The 21,453-nt window shown below is 42.9% G+C and overlaps 1 protein-coding gene across 2 annotated transcripts in view; it reads right to left on the reverse strand.

The window, feature by feature from the left end:
• Positions 1-21,453, reverse strand: part of KATNBL1 (katanin regulatory subunit B1 like 1) — a 1,007,693-nt gene that overhangs the window by 27,976 nt on the left and 958,264 nt on the right. The gene's annotated exons all lie outside the window — the stretch shown is intronic.

The raw sequence follows: 21,453 nt of genomic DNA on the forward strand, positions 1-21,453 counted from the left end.
ACAGTAAGAGTGGAAGTCCTTATGAGGTATTTGCTTCCCACAAGAAATACAATTATTAACTTTTTCTGACATCGGTCTGAGGCAAGAAAAAAGTTTGCCCAATGGGGTACTTAGCTTTATTGAAGACTTAGGATCTGAAATTCGACTTCGAAAATCTCAGGAGTTGGCCGAACGGCACTTGCGAACTGCTTCTGCTTCGGGCACCGCGCGGCAAGAAAGACTGAAGAAAATGGTGTCGGATGCATCTTATATACCCCTGGCGCACTGACGTCAGGGAAGAAGCGACAGCAACCAATGCCGGACCAAGACTTTGGAATTCGGGCCGACTGCGGGACCGCCTGACGGCCAGATAACCCAAGTGTAATGACTGCAGCAGTGTAACACGATGAACATTCATGGTTTGCATCTCTACAGGTCCCTTACTCTGAAGGAGGGACATGGGGATTCTAGTCTAAGCAGCTTAGTGTGGTTGTACTTACAGGAAGGATTCTCAGACGTTCTGTTTTCTCTTTTTCTGTCTTGCTTAGGATGACAGAAAGTCAGTAGGTAGGTGGTCACACAGAAAACAGTTTTGACACTCCTGAAGGGTCCTGGAACCAAAGTTTTTGCATATGTTACATAGGGCATCAGTGTCTACCTCCAGCATGAAACACAAAAGGTGTGTGTATCCTTAGGGAACGGAATCTTACAGCCACATTTGGAACACCTTCTGAATCCTGAAGTCTTATCTTTATCTATGGTTAAGAACAATTAGTACACTTCTTAAATTTTCACATCAATGGATGCCCTTGGTATATTTTCATTATATTTTTTCCAGTTTACTCATGCTTGTTTTCTTATAAGGGTTCCACATTATTATTCCATATTCAAGTTATGCAACTAGCAAACAGTGGCTTTTTGATTTCCTAGACTTTACAAATCTTTTTATAGAACCTATAGTTTTATTTTTATAACTATCATTAACTAATTGGCTGATATTATTAGAAAAACTCAAAGCTGGATCTCTCTACATACCCAGGTCCTTAAATTAATCTACAGTTTCAACACTGTGTCCTGTATTAAATATTCACCTTTCAATTTATGTCTCCTAAATCCCATATGCTTAGTTTTTGATACATTTATTAGCATATTATTCTCCTGTGCCCAGGTCAATTTAGTCAAGTTCTTTTGCAGACATGCCTCATCTGTAACGCATGTAATAGTTCATCAAATTTTAAGTCATCGACATACAGAAAGTAGAACACCTCTGATGAAAAAACAGATCTAAAAGATACAATCTAAATACGTATGGACCTAGGACAAAGCCCTGTGGGACACCCTAACTGTAACCAAGAATTTCACTTGTCCAATCACTGTATGACACTTGCCATCTCCTATTTGCAAGCCATGAAGCTATCTTATCAACAGTACATCAGTACCTAGTCGTTCTAATTTACTGATCAGTGTTTTGTGTAAGACACTGTCAAATGCTTAAGTTAAATCTATATAAATTACATCACAGCACACTTTTTCATTCATAGATATTACATTGTTATAGAATATCATGTTACAGGTGGTAATAGATCTATTTTCAACACATGCATGTTGAGATATGGTTTCAAGTCTCCACCTTTCCAGCTCTGAGAATAATTTATTCAATATTACCTTTTCCATTATTTTTCCACAACACAAAAGTAGACTTAAGGGTCTGTATAACTCCTTTAAAGACCGGTTTAATAAGTGCTCATCTCCAATCTTGAGGAATTTTCTCATATTTATACGACCTAGTGAATAACAGATATTAAGTTCTTGCTGAAGTGCTCTCAGGTCATTATTACTAAATTCGCCTCCTCCCTGTGCTTTATTTGGATCTGGTTTGCATAGTTGTTTTTCAACCAGCCTCAATATGAGCTATTAGAAAACTGCTTAGGAAATTAAAGCCCACATCCCCAGCTTCTGACCACTTGCCACCTGAGTTCCTACAACTATCAGCCGACATTATTGCATACCCTGTCTCCATTCTCAAACAGGTCTATATCAGAACAGTACGTCCCCACTATCTGGAAAATCTCATACATTAATCCACAAAGGCGTCAATGCTACTGAATTGTCTAACTACTGCCCTATTGCAATTCTATCCCCATTATCTAAAGTACTATACAGAATTGTTCACAAGCAAATCCTGGAAAACCTTGATAAAAACAAATTGTTAACCAACACACAACATTGTTTCTATCTCCCCTACTTCCTATCACCCTAGGAGTTCCACAAGGGTCTATCTTTGGCCCCATACTCTTTTCCATATTTACAAATAATCTATACACCACACCCCCCTCAGCCACAATCATCAAATATGCTGATGATTCAACAGTAATATATGCTGCCAATGCCCTCCAAGAACTACAAATACTCAACTCAGTCACCCTTTCTCAAAGTTGAATCCTGGCTAACTAACTCTCGCCTGATCCTATACCCCAACAAAACATAATTAATGCTACTCCATCCCAATAAAGCTACTATACCCACTGGATCTTTTCACATTACCTCCACGAACAATACTACCATTATCCCCTCTCCACACACAAAACTACTAGGTGTTGAAATAGACAACATGAGATTTGATATCCATATATTCCAATCAGTTAAGAAAGTCCACAAAAAGCTAGGTATGCTATATAGAAGCAAACAGTACCTCAAAAAAAAAAACTAACTACTGCCCAGACTCATCTGACCTCTTCTCTACACTACACCTACACTCATTAACCTCAGGAAAATGGAACTGACAAAACTAGAATCTTGTTACAATAAAATAGCTACATATGCAGCAAACACTGCCTTCAGATCACATCACTCCTCTAAAACAACTGGTTAGAACTTCCCCAACTCTTACATCTGCCCCAGCTCAGTACGGCTTTCAAAATCCTTTACTATCCTAAAAAATACTCCATCACTACAAGGCTTACTAGAGCCATACTCTAGTAACAAAGTACAGTTGTGTACACTTACCATAAATGTAGATGTCAGAGTGTATTCACTGTTGCAGTTATCACACTTGGGTTATCTGCCTGCAAGTAGCCCTCAGTCGGCCCGAATACCAGAGTCTTGGGATTTCTGCATCAGGTCGTCAGGGGTATAAAACATGCAGCCAAAGCCATTACATCAGTTTTTCTTGCCCCAGATGTCAGGAGCCCCCAAAATGGGAAGCAATTACATGGTGTGGAACACCTCCAGTACAAAGTAAATACCATTGCCATAAGACATGGCCAAAAAAGAGGATAGGTAGAAAGTATAGAAAAGTCGGGGGGCTGGAGGAAAGGTAACCAGGACTGCAACAGTGAATACACTCGAACATCTACATTTATGGTAAGTGTACACAACTGTACTATGTTCTTCGTGTTTCACTGTTGCAGTCATCACACACGGGCTGATTCCCAAAGCTGAGGAAAGGTGGAGGCAGTCAAGAAGTATTAGGGCTGGCAAGCAAGCCTTGTAAGACTGCTGTAGCAAATCCAGCTCTGGATTTAGAAAAGATAGGTAAGTGGTAATGCTTGGAGAAGGTGTGTGATAGGTAAGTAGTAATGCTTGGTGAAGGTGTGTACAGCACTCCAGGTTGCAGCTTCCAGGATGTCCCTGGTAGGGACTCCCCTGAGAAATGCTGTAGAGGTTGAGGTAGCCCTAGTCGAAAGGGTTCTGATCCCCTGTGTGGTAGGTTTTCCATGGTGCTTGCAGCAGAAATGGATGCAGTGTGCTATCCATTTGGAAATGGTTTGCTTTGAAATGGCCTTGCCCTCTGCCCCTGTAGCAAAGCTGACTAGCAGCTGGTCAGATTTCCTGAACGGTCTGGTCCTGTCATGGTAGAACCTAAGCTGTCTGTGCACTTCCAAGGAGTGCAGGATCCTTTCCCCTTTATTATGAGGATTAGGAAAAAAGGTTGGTAAATGGATTGGTTTAAAGCCACACTGGATACCACCTTGGGCATAAATGATGGGTTAGTCCTGAGGGAAACCCTGTCCGCATGGAAGATAATGAAGGGTTCCACAGCCATAAGGGCCTGTAACTCAAGACACTCTTCTTGCTGAAGTGATGGCTAGAAGTAAGGCTGTTTTCCAAGAGAGGAATTTTAACTGCTGTGGCAACAGGCTCAAAAGGGGGAAGTGTGAGCTTCTCTAGTACAAAGTTAAGGTCCCAGGCAGGAGTGGGAGCTCTCCTTGGGGGTCTTAAATTGTTAGCTCTTCTCAGGAACTGTTTGACCAGAGGGTGAGAGAAGAGGGGTGGCTCAGTACTGTAATGAGCTGAGATGGCAGATGCATGAATCTTAATGGATGAGGAGGATAGGCCTTTGTGGAGCAGCTCTGCTGGATAATCTAGGATTTGAGGTAAGGTGGGCAAGGCCGTGTCCTTTTCCTGAGACTGGCTCCAACAACAGTATCTTCTACTTTTCTGAATAGGATTTCCTAGTACTAGGCCTCCTGGCCTCAAGGATGACATCCAGCACCTGTTTGCTGAGGGTTGCTGGTGATGTATTCAGGGAATAAGCCAGGCTGCTAGGTACAGGGTTTGCAGCTGAGGATGCAAAATCTGGCCCTCCTGCTGGGACAGCAGAGAGGGGGTCTGATGCAGGTACCATGGTGGCACTGTCAGACTGCCTAAAAGTGGGTACCAGTGCTGGCGTGGCCAGTCAGGTGCAATAAGAATTGTCCTTGGCCTGTCCTGTTTGATCTTGAGTAGTACTTTTGAGAGGAGGTAATAGACTGAGAGGTTTTCCCATGTAAATTCTAGGGCATCCACTTTCCATGCTTGGCTGTTTGGAGTTCTGGTGCAAAATTTGATCAACTGATGGTTCGGGGGGGGGGAGGAGGGGGGGGAGCAAAGAGGTCCACCCTCTGGTGTGACCACCTGTGGATTAGAAGCTTGAATGAACTGGGTTCTAGTTTCCACCCGTGCGGGTCCATTAGATTTCTGCTTAAGTCATCTTGCCAGTGAATTGTGTTTGCCTGGCAGGAACTGAGCTTGCAGGTGCACTTGGTTGCTCCAGGCTGTGTTCCACTGAGCCATGGCTAACCTGCAGAGTGGGTAGGAATGAGATACCCCCCTGCTTATGTACCACATGACTGTGGTGTTGTCTTGTCTTTATCAAGAGTTGTCCTGATAGGATAAGATATTTGAAGGTTGTCAGTGCATTCTGTACAGCTAACATTTCTTTTTGATTGATATGCAGGTGCATTTGTCCTGGGCTCCATTTATTTTGAATGCATTTGCCTGGCATGGGAGACCCCCCCCATGCATAGTCTGATGCGTCTGTTGTCAGGGTTTGGGTGGCGGTGGGGGTTGAGTGAAAGGGAGCCCTTTGTTGTGGTTGCAGGCCTCTGCCCACCAAAGAAACTCTATCCTTAGGCAAGGAATAATTGGAATCGCTGTTTCCAGGTCCTGAGAATGTTGACACCAGAGACTTAAGTACCCTTGAAGTTTCCTCATATGCAGTCTTGCATATCGAATTAGGAGAATGCATGAGGCCATAAACCCTAGGGCTTGCAGAAGTTTTCTTGCAGATAGCTGGGTTTGGGTGGCCAGTAGTTTGAAGTAATTTGTCAAATAAACCCGCATTTCTGGAGTGAGGAATGCCATCTGGGAAGTTGTGTTCAAGCTTGGTCCCAGGAATACAATTTCTTGGCTGGGTACCAGATGTGATTTCTTTTCGTTGATGGTATACCCCAGAGACATTAGGAGTCTCTCTACAAATGTCAGGTGCTGAAGTAGCAATTCCTGAATCAGGCAATCGTCCAAGTATGAGTAAATTTGAATGTTTCTCTACCTGTAGTATGCAATGGCTGGAGCCAGGCACTTTGTGAATACCCTGGGTGCAGTAGATAAGCCAAAGGGAAGTGTAGAGAACTGATACTGCATACAGCCTACCCTGAAACGTAGATATTTCCTGCAAGATTCCCTTATGGGGATGTGCAAATAAGCTTCTTTTAAGTCTAGGGTGACCAGCCAGGAGTCCTTGGCTAACATAGGCAGCAGTTGTTGGGAGTGTAAGCATTCTGAACTTTGGTACCACCAGGAAGGTGCTGAGAATTGACAGATCCAGGATAGGGTGCCAGGAGTTTTCTTTTCTGGGCACCAGAAACAGTCTGGAGTAGAAACCCTGTCCCCTTTGCTCTATTGGAACAGGTTGAATAGCCCTGATACTGAAGAGAAAGTACTTGCTTTTGGGCCTCTGCCCACTGGTTTGGGGGAAGGTCTGGCAATCCGTTTGGGGTTGGCAGTGAATGGAAGTAGAATCTGTATCCCTGGGATCCAATGTTTAAGACCCAACGGTCCTGGGTAATGTATTCCCAGTTTTTGCATGCAGGGTGAGTTTTCCTCCTAGGGGTGCAAATACTTGGGCATGGCTGGGAAGGATGCAGGAGAAGTCATTGTGAACTTTTTCCATAAGAAGGTGGCTTACCACTCCCTGTTTTTGAGGTGGGGGCACTCCATTGTTTAGATCTGTGCATACCCTGAGACTGTAGTCTTTGTAGTTTGTTGCCCTTGGGTTTGGACTGAGAAGGCCTGGGAGGGACTGGAAAGGACCAGTTTTTCAAAGGCCAATGCCTACTGAATCTAGGTGGCTGTACCTGTAAGAAATCTAACAGTTTGCATAGATTTAGCTTTCTCCTCAATCTTTTTAAGAACTACTTCTGCTTTTGTGCCAAACAAACATTCTTGATTTAATGGAGCATCTAGTAATTTTGCTTTGACATGGTCTGGCAAGATTTGTTCCTTCAGTCAAGCATGTCCTCCTCAGAACAGATCCAGTGAAATCAGCCCTGCAAGATGCTTCTAAGGCATCAAAACCACACTGCAAAGTATGTTTACCAACTTGGTTTGCAGAATGCATTAAGTCTTGTAAATCTTTATTTTCTGCACAATCAGGAATCAACAACATTTTTTGTTTAATTAGTTCCATAATATGTTGCTGATACTTCAACATGTGAAACTAGCAATTTAAAGCCCTGATGGCAAGAGATGCAGAGGTATATACCCTTCTTACCCCATCTGACTGAGGGCTACCTGCAGACAGATAACCCAAGTGTGATGACTGCAGCAGTGAAACACAAAGAACATCTCTGCATTCTAACAATAAACTCCTCCTATATATCTCAAAACCACACAACCATGCTGGTGAATCCATCTACTCACATTATATTACCAAACTTTGGAACTCTACCTAGCAATATCACATCAAGCACTACATTAACTAAATTTAAACAAATATTGAAAACCCACCTTTCCAGTAAATGGCTCTGCCCTTGCTCCATCCCAGACTAAGATCTCCCTACTCCCCTTAGACAATCCTTTCTTCACACTAACATTTTTATCTTGGGGTTTATAGCTGATCTATGTAATATTACTACTAGTAACTTATCCAAGTGAACTCTTATGTACAAGTGCATAAATATATCTCAAAGTTTACTTTTTTACTCTCCTTGTTTGTCATGTACTTTACACCTGATGCATCTAAATTTGTACATATTGTTACTATCAATCAATGCAAGCTTTATTCCATGTCCAAGTGTATATCTTGCCTATTTGTAATCTCTCAGACTTATAGGTTTCATAGGTAGGTACTGGGCTATCTGCCCGAAGGCATATATTATAGCCCAGCCACGTTGTGCGGTATTCACCGCCCCTTTGGTTAGTTCCCTAGGCCCTTGATCTAGCAGCTAGTACCCCTGGCCCCTATCTAGTAGAGCTGTTGGTATGATCCCTCGTGTGAACTTTCTGTTACCCATCCACTCGTCAAGGTTCCTCTTGAAGAGTGATAGTGAGAGGCTCTGTCTTATGTAGATCGGGACCTTGTTCCATACCAAAGAAGTCTTTGCGAAGGGAATCTATCCCTCCAGCATGTTCTATTCATTGTTGTGCTGAGGTTTATATCCCTAGAGCGTGTAGCTCGAGTGGATTTGGTTTTGCTAAGATGGAGCATGTTCAACAGTTCCGGGTTGGACATGGCTCTGTATGTTAGACGGAGATCGCCTCTGAGAAGGCGGTATGCAACAGAGAAAAGCCTTAGTTTTTTCAATCGTGCTGCATAAGGCAACTGTTTGAGGCCAGTAATCCTCTTAAGTGAGGTACCTCTGTGGTCTCTCCAGCTGCTGGAGATGCCTAGCCAGGTACCTACCAATTGGTGCATTGTACTCAATAATGGGTCTAATGAGGGAAGAGTAGAGAGGCACCATTACATCCTTAGATCTTGATGCGAACACTTTCGTGATCAGATGGGTCACATAGAAGGATTTTCTAACCACCTTGGCAACATGGTTATCAAAGGAAAGCTGACTATCTACTTGGGTCCCTAGATCCCTTATTACTACTTCAGATTTCAGGGGGTTACCTCCTATGTGGTAGTTCGAGGGTACTCTGTTTTTTCCAAAGGGGATTACTACGCATTTTTTAGCATTTAGCTTGTGACCATGGCTTTGACACCATGCATCAGTCTCATTAAGGCCCTTCTGGAGGATATCCATGTCGGCCGGAGACTCTATTATAGCAACCAGTTTGCAGTCGTCTGCAAACTTGGTCAGCCACAGCCCTTCAGTGTTTGCCTGTACTTCAAAGTACATGCCAAACAGGAGGGGCTCCAGGACAGAGCCCTGAGGCACACTGCTCATTACTGGTCTGGATTCGGACATAGATCCCGCTACTCTTACTTTGTGGGATCTGTCTGAGAGCCAGTTTGCAACCATCTTGTGACGTAAGGGTTTATGCCCAGGTTGGTGAGTTTATCAATAATACCCGAATGGGGAATGGTTTCAATGCTTTAGCAAGGTCAAGGTAAGCCGTGTGTACCTCCTTTCCCTTATCTATAGTCTGAGTAACTGTCTCAAAGAAGTCCACCAGGTTCAGGAGGCATGATCTGCCCTTGACGAAGCCGAACTGTGTGGGGTCAAGTGTTTTGGAGGTTCCCAATCTCTCCATTTATGAGTTCCATAAAGAAGGAAAGTCAATGGCAGTACAGATTAGCTTCTATGTTTCCTCCAGGACTAAACGAAACTGTGTCTTTAACACCACTACTTATAGAGAGAGCTAACAACATTTGAAGTATTAATTTAATGTTTTTAATATATATATATACATACTTGTTAATCACATTCTACTGTGTATTAAGAATTTTTAGTTTTAGAATGAATGATATTTTTAAAATTATCAGTAAAGTATATTTATATTGTATATATACACACATTTTTTAAAAAAATATTCCCACAACCAAAACAGTGATATTACGTATTTTTGTAAGTTTTTATGGCAACATATTTACACACAATATTTATTATCTTCATACTTTTGTGCTAGTATTTACTTATTGATAAAGTTTTATTCTTACATCAAATATAACAAGTCTTTTGCACTAAACACACTCATTATTGTTGGTAACTAATTTTAGGTTGATGTTTTTTTAAATGTTAATTGTGAAGGTATGATGTCATTAATTTGAAGGTTATATAAAGTTAATTAAACAAAGAACAATTGTTTCTGATGAAGTCTCTATCATGAGATGAAAGCGCTTAAACTGTCACATTCATTGTTTTAATAAACGGATGGTTGTTTTAAATTTTCTACTTTATGTCCTGGATTCCTGGTTCATTGGATTTTTTCAACAGTTCTGCTCGTTTTTATTGTGGTTTACTCTTATTGGTCGGTAGTTCCCAGGGTCGGTTGTGGGCCCACCCTTGTGCAGCGGAACCACCGTTGCTGTGCGCCATTCTATGGGCACATATCCTGTCGAGAGGCTGAGACTGAACAGGGTATTCAGATGCGGGGTTAATTAATTTTGGAGCTTGCGTATGACACAGCCGGGGACACCATCTGGTCCCATGGAGGCAGTGTTTTTAGCTTTAGATAGAGCCTTATTAACCAACATGTCAGTAATAATTGGAGTTACACAATCCCCTGGAATAGTAATAGGCCCTGTAGGTGGTGGGGGGGGGTATTTGCACTGAACCTGTCAGCCAAGATGTTGGCAATGTCAGTGGGGTCAGTGTATTTTGTTCCATTTTGTACTAGCTCAGAACAGACCTGAGCGTTGTCATTTAGGTTTTTGACGTAACCATAGAAGGCCTTATGGTTATCCTTGGCATCCCTGGCAACTTTCTTTTCGAAATTGGCTTTAGTTGACTTGACAAGGGCCCTCAATTTCTTACTAAAGCTGATTAGGGAAGATTTTTCTACTTGAGATTTGGCCTTTTTTGTACAAGTCTCTTCCTTTTATTGTATAGTTGGCTTATGGCCGGGGTCCACCAGACTGGTTTCTTCTTGCTTGAGGAAGGAGTCTTGGTTTTATTTGGGACAGCATGGTCCATGCAATCCTGAAGATGTATATAAAGTGCCTTGGTGTAGGATTCTGCATCCTGGATATCATTATCCTTCTGCAAGGAAATAGTGAAGCTTTCCACTTCTGACGCAAGTAGTTTGAAGTTTGCTTTGGAAAGGTTTTTTATGATGGTTTCTTTGATTGGGGGAGGTGGAAGGGTGAGGATGTCTAGGGTTATCAGTTTGTGGTCTGATCTGACCAGAGAGGGAGTGATAACGGGTGTGGTACAATGGGCGCCCATATTTGTGATGACTAAATCCAATATGTTGTCCCCTCTAGTGGGAGAACATACCAGTTGTTCAAGGGCATTTGAATTTATAAATTCTATGAACTGCTGGGTATAGGAGTTAGAACTTTGGTAGTTCGCCCAGTCTATACCAGGGTAGTTGAAATCACCCAAAATTATGGTGTTGGGTAGGACCTTTATATATTCAAATGCCTCAAGGAATGCTGAGTGAGTATCATGGGACATGGTGGGCGATCTATAACAGGCTACGACTTGAAATGTGGTTTTGCCTGCTGATAGTTGCGCATGGATGATCTCTGGGGCATCATGCTGCGCCACTAACCTGGAGATGTGGGTATCCTTGATGAATATGGATACACCTCCGCCCTTTGTACTGCGATCCGGTAACTGAGGCCGGAAGGTATGATATGAATTGTAACCTGATAGTGCTGGGGTGCTCTCTGAAGCCTTGAACCAGGTTTCCTTCACTGCACAAACATCGATTTTCTCCATACTGAGGAGTGCCTAGAGTGCGTGCATTTTGAGGTTGAGACTTCTGGCGTTGAGTAGCATTACCCTTAGTTTTTGGTTACCTGTGCTGGTTACGGTGGTTGGTTTGTCCTTTGAGCCTTGCCTAAAAAAGGCACTATGGGGACGGCAAGAGCCTTGGCCAGTATTCAAAAGCCTAAGGGTGACAGGTGCAAACCATCTCTGGCGAAACAGTGAGGCTTGTCTATCATGTCATCCCAGGCAGACAGACACTGGATCCCCTTAGAATGACACCAGATGCTTAGCCAATTGTTGAAATTGATCATTTTGTCTTTGTATTGTGGTATCATTTTAGGTGAAGGTAGTATGCTACTCAAGGTCAGGGTCATACCAGCTTGGGCTACATGATCAGAGAGCTCCTCAATGTCTCTCTTCATGTAGTCCAGGGAGGTACGTCTTAGATCATTCACACCAACATGTGCAATGACAGCGTCATACTTGTACTTGTTCTGGAGTGACCTAAGTGCCTGTTATGTGGCGGATTCTAGCACCCGACAGGCAGCTGGCAGTAACCTTCTCCTTGTTCAGCCTGGTGAGTGGAACATCTGTGTGCCTTACTATAGAGTCTCCCATTACTAGCGTGTTGGGTATGGTGTTTTGCCTTAGGGACTGTCGTGAGGCACACTGCTGAGGTGAATTATGTGTTTTCTGGCTTGTGTTTGGAGGTGCAGGTTGCTTGCTTGTCTGCTTTGGAGGGCACTGTTTCTTTTTTAGATTGGTACCTAGTGCCTCTGAATATGTTTTTGTGTATTTATGTGTATGTTTTGCCGGTGCTTGTTTTGTAGATCCATGTGCGACTGGTGGTGTGATGCTAGTGTGTCTCTTCTCCTCTTGACTGTCTGTTACAGTCATGGGTTGAGAGCGCTTAGTCTCCAGTCTGGCTGTGTATTTGCATCTCTCACAAGTGTTTGTGTCTAGTGGTAAGAGGAGAGGGTTGTCTGTATACATGAGGCAGTTGTGACATTGCCTCAGGATGCCCAATTCCACCAGATGAACTGGAGAGTACACCTGAAGCTGACCTCTGGACATGCTTGGAAAAGTAACTTTCACTTGTCTTGCGGACAGTCAACGGTCTTATGCTGTATTATAATAGTGCTGTCTAGGAGATTTGGAAAATAATAGTGTTGTCTAGGAGATTTGGACAAGTGCTGATTTGGGTTATGCAAGTGCTGCAATAAGAGCAGTTGATCTGAAGCACTTGAGTTGAGGCTTGCCTAGTTCTAAGGGAAAATTTGCAGCGCAGACTTTGTGGAGCCAGGTATAGTATACCCCAGCTAACAGACATTGCTCTGTGCGCAAGACCGCACAAAAAAAGAGAGTTGCAGGGTTTTAAGAGAGAGAGAATACTTGCAATGCCATTTTGCTGTTTAACTGCCTGTTTGAATTTCTTTGTGTGGAACTAGCTTTTCTCCTCGGGCCTCCACTGAAAAGGACTTGTCCAGTTAGACTAGCCCGGTAAACAAATATAAAATAAATAAATAAAAAAATCTAATTGATTTTACTATAGGATTACCTGGATGCTACTATGGCAATTTAACCCCTTTGTGCATCCCAACCATTTTGCACAACATTTTGTAAATGTATCTATAATCATTTTGTGTCTGAGAATAAATTTTAGACTCTACAAAGTTTATCAAATCTGTATGTCATTACTCCTTCCACATATTTATAAAATGGCTTCCTACTACGCTCAATATCTTTATATAAATTTTTCTCCAAATTTTTCTTGATCTTGTCTCACACTATGTTTAATTTGTTTATCCATATATTTTTTTTTTATTTTGGTTTTCAAAGCTGTAGTTCAACCTCTTTTCTATTTCTTATATTTTTTTGTCTCTCACCTTAATCAAGTATCTTGTTCTTATGCAAATATACCCACCCTCCTGATGTTGTGCTTTATTTGATTTTTGCATTCGAACAATTTCTCTTTCAAAACTTTCCACATTCCTTCTGCAGTTTGTCCACTGAATGTATCACTCACATTAGATTTACACAGTGACTGTTTTACTTCCATATAATTTATTAATCTACTGTGCATTAGTTTAGGTTTCAGTTTGGCAAAATTATCTAGGAAAAATTAACCTTTGTAACTCCATGATCACTGTGCATCAATGGTAGTAAAACTTGACATGAAGTAACAGTAATTTCTTTAGAAACACAATATCAAATATGTTCTGTTCCTTGGTAGTGTTTTTTTTTTTTTTTTTTAACAATCTGAAGCAATTGTTTCTGAACATAAATTTTGAATAATTTTCTTACTAAAGTTGTTCAATCAATATAGTCCACGCTGTTTCTAGTAAATTTAAGTCACCAGCCACTATTGTTCTTCCCCCTCCTGTGTTTCGTGCAAAAAAATGTACAAAATCCTGTAGGTCATCAGCACCTGACTTTGGTGGTCTAACTCCAACTGTTATATGTTCCAGGGTTGTCTTTACTGTCACACTTACATAATCTATAATATTAATGTTATACTGACAGAACTGGTTTCCAGTCACTGTTCTTTAACCACATTTCACAAATAACAGCATCAATCCTGGGGGAACATAAGAAATTACCAAATAAATAAAACATCATTAATGTTTCTAGCATTACCAGAGATGCATCAAATGTTGCTATCTGTGAAATGTTAAATTTTCAGTCTGGCAAAAATCCTGCCTTGTATTTGTCAAATACTGCAAAATATCTGCTTCAAAAATAATTTTCCTTGATCTTGACAAGTGAACGACATCCTGTTTGAACAAGTGTGCCCAAAATTAGGCTTGGATGCTCTACACATTTCTATTTTTTAAAATGGGAGTTTTTCACAGTTACCCAAAAAAATTTTCATTCAGTGACCTGACTGTATGCGATTTGTAAAACAAAATATGTCCCAACACCTGTTCAAACCATGCTAAGAGGGTTGTAAGCTCCCTACTAAGTCAGAATATCCTTGCGGATGAGATTATCTGTATCAACATGAATAAAAACAGATCCGTACTTCCTTACATTAAGTGTTCTAAGGCCGGTCTCACATCATCTACTTTTGCTCCTGACAAGTGTAACTCTATTCAATGTTCATTATCTTCTCTGCAAATGTGTCAGTTCTTTTAATAACCGAGTATCCAATTACAAGAATCTTTTCTGACCAGATTTGAAAACATAGTAAAGGCTCCCCAGTACACATTTCTGTCACAATGATTACTTCCAGAAAAAAATCCAAAATCATGATATAAAAAAATACAGCTTAATCCAGTGATAAAAGAAGGAACACTTGAGAAAACCCAGAAAACTGTCCAACCAACAAGTCAGGTACCTAAAACATAGGGGCAGGAGTGTGGAGCTGAATCAAAATTGTCTGTTTTCTTTCACTAAACACTGCCTCATCTTCTTAACGTACAAATGGCCTATCAGCCATATGCTCTTTGTTGACATTGCTGGAGTTGTAATAAATAAAAACAGAGCACCTGGCTTCATGAGTAGGTGCTTAAAAGCATCAGACTTCCATTAGACCAAGCTTTTGATGCGCTCTTGAGATAAAGCCAAAGCATTGGGCGTGCATGAAATGCATCTACTCTCAAAGGGTAGAATGTATATACCCTTGTATCTAACCCAATAGCTTCTATTACCAAATACAGCACTGCTCTCGCCCTACACTGTGTAAGGGTCTTCCTGTAGTAGCAGTAGGAACTGGTTCTGGTCAATTCTGCTGATAACATACAGTCTACCTAGCCTGCCACATTCTAGTGTTGGTCAACTGGTCTCCTTAGCCATACCCAGTGGTCTTGGATTTCTTGATGTTACACTTGCCAAGTCGTATACACTAATCTTATGAGATTCTGACAATAGTTAAATTCAAGGCTACAAGTTGCTCAATCTTCAGACTTGGTGGTGGCTGTTGCTGATTAGTTGATTATTCTGCGTCACTTCAAGGACTTCAGCATACCAGACCTATCTGTGAAGAACCCTTGCAAATTCACATCCATTACTTTAGTAATGCTGTTTACTGATCTTAAACTATGCTGCCACCTCTGTTTGCCTTTGCTCTTTCCTAGCATCAGTGCTTTCTCTACTGAATCATATTTTCTGCATCATCTTGCCAAAGTATCAGTGTTTTAGTTTTATTATTAGGCCTCCCAGTGAACAAATTTATGTTTACTTCCTTAAGTACTGACTGATCTTATGATCTTGCGGTTTAAGGAATCTCAAAAGATTTCTCCAACACCACAGCTCAAAAAGCTTTGATTTTGCAGTGCACAGTCTTATAGTAGGCCTATCAAGCACACATTCTTACTAAGTAAACCACAGCTTTGACTTTTGGGACCAACATGATGCTCTTACTTTATTAAATCTCATGAGTATCATGTGTAAAGCAGTATCTCAGGCTGCTGAAAGAAAGCATTTGCTTTGACCAGTAAATTATCCTGGCAGAATTCTACTAGTGTTTGTCCAATTTCATTTCATACGCCAAGGCCAAACCTGCCCATTACTTCAACTGTACTTTGACTATGAACTTCAGCATTCTAATCACCTATGACAAAAGTAACATATACTTTTTTTGTATTATTTCTTAAAGGTTCTGCAGACCTGCAAAATTGCTCAACTTCTCTTTGGCATCTATAGATGGAAGAATAAACTTGCATCAATATTAATGCCAAATGATTTACCTTGCAATCTGACTGAAATCATTCCATCATAAAAGAACTCTGTTTTTGACATCCTTAACAAGGAACCTTGACTTATTAATCTACTGTGCATTAGTTTAGATTTATTTTTTGTCCTCAGATGATGAACTGATGATTATATGACATGTAACAACTCGTATCATTCAATTTTAGTTCACCAATTCCTTAGATGTCAATGTTAGTCTTGCAATCTTATCCCTAACCACTAACTTCAAATTGTTTCATAGTTCTTAACATTCCAAGTTACAATGGAATACAGTTTCCTGAAGCATCAGACTTTTTCCATTGTTATTTTTAAACACCTCAGCAAATGAATGTCCTTTCTGGATTTATCAGTGTGTCAAATTCTAGAACTACTCTTACTTGAGAGTACAAGAGAAGGACATTTTAACAGAAATACAAGATTTTGCAGACAAAACATGCACAAAGAACTGGAATTCACTTTTTACCAAAATAAAAGCTTATTCTTGTAGAATGAGTGGTTTCATACTATAGTAAGGTGTTTCAGATACAAAACTTTGAAAGTAGTTGTGTACACTTACCATAAATGTAGATGTTCGAGTGTATTCACTGTTGCAGTCATCACCTGTGGGTTATCCCTGCTGTGGTAGCCCTCGGCGGGCCAGAATACCAGAGTCAATATTTTTCCACGTCGGCTGCCGTCGTTTGTAGTCTGATGTCAGGTCGTCAGTGGTATAAAGCAAGGCAGCCGATGTCATTACATCAGTTTTTCTTGTCCTAACCCATCGGTAAAGTGGCCCTGGTGGCTAAAAGCCACCATGGGAAGCTTATGCCCCCCCTAGGGAAAGAGGTTATAAGGGGGATGGAGGGAGGGAAACCAGGACTGCAACAGTGAATACACTTGCACATCTACATTTATGCAAGTGTATTATGTTCTTCGTGTTTCACTGCTGCAGTCATCACCTGTGGAAGGCTTCCCAAAGCTGAGGAGAGGGGTGGAAGGACAGGTTAGAGCCCTAGGCATGGGTCAGTAAGCCCTGCAGAGGCAAGCCCTGTCCTAGACTTAGACAAAAAAGGTAGGTGGTAATGCTTTGTAAAGGTATGGACAGAGGTCCAGGTGGCAACTTCCAAGATGTCCCTTGTGGGGACTACTCTGAGGAAGGCTGTGGAAGTGGAGGCTGCCCTAGTGGAATGGGTACGAATAGACTTGGGGGGGGGGGTTCCCATTTAGTCTGTAGCAGAAATGGATAGTGTGTGATATCCATTTGGAAATGGTTTGCTTGGAAATGGGCTTCCCCTATTCCCCTGGGGCAAAGCTGACAAGAAGCTGGTCTATTTTTCTGAAAGGCTTAGTGCGGTCCAGGAAGCATCTAAGTTGTCTGTGCACGACTAGTGAGTGCAGAATTCTTTCTCCCTTGCTTTGAGGGTTGGGAAAGAAGGTGGGTAGATACAAAGCCTGGCTGAGGGTCACATCAGATACCACCTTGGGCATAAAGGAGGGGTTAGTTCTCATGGAGACCCTGTCTACATGGAAAATGACGAAAGGCTCAACAGCCATGAGTGCATGAAGTTCTGAAACCCTTCTGGCTGAGGTGATAGCTAGTAGGAAAGCAGTCTTCCAGGAGCGGTACTTCAATTCTGCTGAAGCAGCATGCTCGAATGGAGGTAAGGTTAGTTTTTCTAAAACATAATTCAGGTCCCAGGCTGGTGTGGGAGGCCTTCTGGGAGGTCTGATATTAGAAGCCCCTCTGAGGAACTGCTTAATCAAAGGATGTGAGAAGAGGGGTAGATCTGATTTGAAATGAGCTGAAATGGCCGAGACATGGATTTCAATAGAAGAGAAGGAGAGGCCACTATTGAGTAACTTGGCTAGGTAGTCCAAAATAGGAGGGATGGAAGGATGTGAGGTACTGGTCCCTCTGGACTTGCTCCAGGAGCAGAATCTTTTCCATTTCCCTACGCAAGATTTTCTGGTGCTGGGCATTCTGACCTCTGTGACAATGTCTAGGACCCTGTTTGCTTAACAGGGACCCATTGTTTGCTTTTAAAGTATTAACCATGCTGAAAGACAGAGTCTGCAAGTCTGGGTGCAGTATCCCCCCCCCCTCACCTGGGTCAAGAGGTCAGAGATCAGGGGAAGCTGCCTGGGGGACTGCAAAGTCAGGCTGCGCAGTAATGGGTACCAATGCTGTCTGGGCCAATCTGGAGCAAAGAGGATGGCCTTTGGTCTCTCCTCCCCTATTTTGATCCGTACCTTGGGAATAAGAGGCAGAGGAGGGAAAGCGTACACACAGAGGGAGTTCCAGGGGAAGGTTCAAGGCATCCACCTTCCATGCTAGGTGGCGATACTCCCTTGTACAGAATTTTTTCAGCTGGTGGTTGAGGTGCGAAGCAAAGAGATCCACCTCAGGAATCCCCCACTCCTGAGTGATTTGCAGAAAGATTTTTCTGTGCAGCTGCCATTCGTGGGGTTCCAGTAAGTTTCTGCTTAGGTGGTCTGCCAGGGTGTTGTTGACCCCTGGTAGGTATTGGGCAATTAGGTGTAGACTCATGGAGGCGGCTGTCAGCCAGAGGTTCATGGCTAGCCTGCACAGAGGATAAGGTTGGACCCCCCCCCCCCATTTGTTGATATACGACATTACTGTGGTGTTGTCTGTTTTATAAGGAGAACCCCTGGCCTGAGAGGGGGGTTTGAAGGATTTTGTACTGCCATCATTTCTTTCTGACTGATGTGTAAGGGAAGGTGCTGTGCATCCCAAAGACCTTGGGTGCAACCTGCCTGCCAGGTAAGCACCCCAAGCAATGTCTGAGGCGTCGGTGGTGATGGTCTGGCCAGTAGGGCGGAGGATGAAGGGAAGACCCTTGCTCTTGGCACAGGCCCCTGCCCACCAGAGAAACTTGGCCCTTATACATGGGATCAGAGGAAGAGAGGTCTCTAGAGGCTGAGAGTGCTGACACCAAAGGTTCTTTAAATACCACTGAAGTTTCCTCATGTGAAGCCTGGCCAGAGGAATTAGAAGGATGCAAGATGCCATGTACCCCAGGGCTTGCAGGAACTTCCTTGCAGTGAGGTGACTTCTGGAAGCCATCTAGGTAAAGTAGAGAGGCAGAAAGCTCTGCTTTTCTGTAGACAGGAAGGCCATTTGGGATGCTGTGTGCAGCAGTGCTCCTAAGAAAATTATTCTCCTGGAGGGTGTTTGTTTTCATTTCTTCTCGTTGATGGTGAAACCTAGGGAAGTTAGGAGGGTTTTGACAAAGAGAGGGTCCTGGAGCAGCTTTTCTTTGCACTCTGCCTGAATGAGGCAGTCGTCCAGATAAGGGTAGATCTGTATATTTATCTGTCTGCAAAATGCTATAGCCAGGGCTAAGCATTTGGTGAATAACTCTGGGTGCAGTAGATAAGCCAAAGGGTAGCGGCAGAGAACTGAAAGTGTTGTGAGCCTGCTCTGAAGTGCAGGAATTCACTGCAGGATTCCCTTATGAGGATGCAGAGGTAGGCATCATTTAGGTCTAGGGTCACTAGCCAGACATTTTTGTCAGCATAGACAGCAGCTGCTGCAAAGTTAGCATTTTGAATCTGGGTACCACCAGGAAGGCGCTCAAAATGGATAGATCCAGGATGGGGCGCCAAGTGCCCCCTTTTCTGGGAACAAGGAATAGTCTGGAATAAAAGCCTTTGCCTGTTTGATCTGAGGGGACAGGTTATAACCCCCTGGGATATGAGAGTTTGGACCTGTTTCAATGCCTCTGACCACTGATTTGGAGGTAAGTCTGGGTACGTTCTGATGGGAGTTTGCTGAAAGAGAATTTGTATCCCTGAAAAATGACCTTTAAGATCCACTGGTCCTTTGTTACAGAAAGCCAATTTTTTTTTGCAGAGGGAGAGCCTTCCTTCTAGCTTTTGGTGAGTGAAGGGAGGGCAGAGGGGGGACAGTCAGTCATTGGGAGTTTTTGCCATAGAAGGGTGGCTCAGAACTCCCTGCCCTTGGGGTGGAAGAGGTCCACTGTTTGCTTCTCTGCTGGCCCTGGGATAGGGGCCTGGGTCTGTCGCTGTGGGGCTTACCCTGGCCCTGTCTGCTAGGTGCAGGAAAGGACTAGTGCTTAGAGGGAAAGTTCCTGCTGAACCTGGGAGGTTGAACCTGAAAGAAATCTTTTACTGTTTGCATAGATTTTGCTTGGTCTTCCATCTTTTTAAGCCCCTCTTCTGCTTTTACTCCAAACAAGCGGTCCTTCTCCAGGGGTGCATCAATTAGTTTGACTTGACATGATCAGGGAGAGGTTGTTCCTTCAACCATGCATGTCTCCTAATGACAGATCCTGGTATTGCTGCTCTGCTAGAGGCTTCCAGGGAGTCATATCCGCAGGGTAATGAGTGTTTGGCCACTTGACAAGTACAGTGCAGTAAATCTAACTCTTTCGAATTGGCACAGTCAGGAAAGGTTGAAACCTTTTGTTTTAATAGTTCCAAAGGTGTATGGTTGATAGTTTAACATATGAAACTGACAGCTGAGTGCTCTGATAGCCAAGGCTGGAGAGGTGTACACATTTCTACCTCATCTGTCCAGATCTGCTCTGGAATCCTTGTCAGAAGGAATAGGGTTCTTGGCAGAACTAGTCTTAGCTCCTTTGGATCCCTATGTAATGACCTCTGGGGTCTGCAGCAGGATTTATGTAAAGGTATTTTTGTGAGAATCCACTACCCTGTAATACCTGTCAGGTTTACTGGAAGCAGGTGGGAGGGCATCAGGAGCTAAGGAGGATTCATAAAAGGAGGGGATGGCCAGGGGTCTCTGCTGGGGCAGGTCCAGAAACTAAGTCTTTTCTTAGACTGGGGAAATCCTGAGATTCCCACTGGAAATGTTCCCTGAGGGTGCGAAGGGTTTCCACAAAGGAAAGGTCTTCTAGAGGGGAGGCAGAAGGGATGGATTCCTCTGCACCTGAATCCTCATAAGCAGTCAGAAGTTGTTTGTTCCTCTTCAAAATCGGAATAGTCAGAATTTCTCAGAATTCTATTCTGTCATGATTTCTGGAGAAGGGTGTCTTTTCCTTTTAGAAGCTGTGGCCTGACTACCCCTGATAAGGGAGATGAGATCCTTCCCCATTTTAAGCATTTGTGCTTGGGGTGGTGGAGCAGGGGCAAGCTAGTGGCTAGAAGCAGATTTTCTAGGAGTGGCCTGGCTTGTAGGCCTAAGAGCATCAGTCGGTCTGAGAGAAATGGTAGTCGGATGAGAAGATGTCGTTTTTTGTCTAGATTTGGTAGTGCGAAAGGCCTCCTCGGAAGCCGGTGCCTGCGTCAGACTGCTCCGGACAGAACCGAGGCAGAGACAGCCAAAGGCTCAGAAGACAAAGAAGATTTCTGTGGCATACCAGACTCCGAAAGGGTCTCAGTAGAGTCCTGCATAGATATCAAATCAGGCATCAGGGGCTGCAAAAGTGCCTCACTGAATTCGGTCGTTGGAAGGCTTAGCCTTGTATGGTCTACCGTTATCACTGTGTTTTTTCGGAATGTCCAAGGATTGTTGGCTGACTGACACCATTTCAGAATGTGAAGACAGAACACGAAAATACCCATCTACAATAAGAGCTCTACGACAAATGGTTCTCGCGTTAGAGAGGGCACAGAACCGGCAAGGGGAGACGTTGTGGTCTGGACCTAAACAAGTGACACAGTAAGAATGAAAATCTTGGTGTGGGATCTGCTTTCCACAGGCGAGACAATAACT

Source organism: Protopterus annectens, chromosome 6.part0 (genome assembly GCF_019279795.1).
Source record: "Protopterus annectens isolate FY-2018-M chromosome 6.part0, PAN1.0, whole genome shotgun sequence".
Taxonomy (NCBI): domain Eukaryota; kingdom Metazoa; phylum Chordata; order Ceratodontiformes; family Protopteridae; genus Protopterus; species Protopterus annectens.